Here is a 1,449-nt window from a genome sequence, read left to right on the forward strand (position 1 = left end):
GAAGGCACCAGATCTCATTATGGATGGTTGTGAGCCACCATGTGGTTGCTGGGAATTGAACTCAGGACCTCTGGACCACCAGGGCTCATCTTTACTGTGTGTCTCTAGCCTTTTATGACCATATGAGCCAAACCTTAAATTGCTAAGTGGTAGCTAGGCCCTCTGCTGTGGCTCTGGCGGCTGGCTCCACCCCCTTCTCTGTCTGTGAGCCTTAAACCTGTTTAAGCATTTAAGCAAGAATTGAATTCAACTACCCCAGCTCTAGGAAGCTGGTGCCCGCACTGTGGCAGGTGTTTTTACTTAGCTTTTTGTTTCTACTTAATGTGCAAGCTACTCAAGTGTTTGCTGTATGGCACAGCCTCTTAAAGGGGCTGTATCCATGGGGGGGGGGAGTTTTTTCTTTTTTCAGCTTTTTCAGGCCCTATGTGGAAATCTGGGCCCCACATTGGACCACCACTTCATATTACATAGCCTTGGCTAGGCTGGAGCCTACTTAATGTAAACCAGGTTGACCTCACCTGCCTGGGATAAAAGACATGAGCCACAACACCCAGTTCCTTACAATATTTTTAACAAAAAGATTTGGTTATGTATATGAGTGTTTTCCTTGCATGTATATATGGGTACCACATACCACATGTATTTCTGGTGTCCTTGGAAGCCAGACGATGGCACAGAAACCCTGGAACTAGAATTGCAGATGACTGTGAGCTGCTGTGTAAAGCTACTGATCATCAAACCCAGGTCCTCTACAAGAGCAATGTGTGCTCTTAGCCACCAAACCGTCTCTCTAGCTCCAGCAATACGTTATTTGCATAAGCTTTATCTCACTGCTGATTTCTATAGTAACTGCCTTCTTGCCGCCTGTCTTTTTACTTGTTGCCAAGGCTAAGTAAACAACCACAGAGCTAGAGATCCAGCTTCAGTCTTAGCCACTTTATTGATGCTCCACATCTCCACCAGAGAAACATTCTGAGTGGAGCATTCTGGTCAGAGCAGTTTCATGCCTTCTTCTTGCTCTTGAGATAAAACCAGGGCATTAAAAATTGTGGTGATCAGCCACCACTGACCTACATCTGTTGTGTGATTTTTTTTACTCTTTTGACTTTTTGGAGGGCCCGCCACCCAGCTCCCAAATAACCTGGGGGCTTATTCCTACTTATGAATGCCCGGCCTTAGTTAAGCTTGTTTCTTTCCAGCTTTTCTTAAATTATCCCATTTACCTTTTGCCTCTGGGCTTTGATCTTTCTCTATTTCTGTATACCTTTCAGTGGTTTGCTGTGTAGCTGAGGGGCCAGCCTGACAGCCTCTTCTCATTTCCTCATTGCTCCTTATTCTCTTGCTCCCAAATTTCTCCTTCTGTTTATGTTCTCTGCCTGCTAACCCTGCCTATCCTTGTTACTACCTCGCTACTGGTCGGTCAGCCCTTTATTAGGAACATGAGTTGTT

Source organism: Microtus ochrogaster, chromosome 6, assembly GCF_000317375.1.
Source record: "Microtus ochrogaster isolate Prairie Vole_2 chromosome 6, MicOch1.0, whole genome shotgun sequence".
Lineage (NCBI taxonomy): Eukaryota > Metazoa > Chordata > Mammalia > Rodentia > Cricetidae > Microtus > Microtus ochrogaster.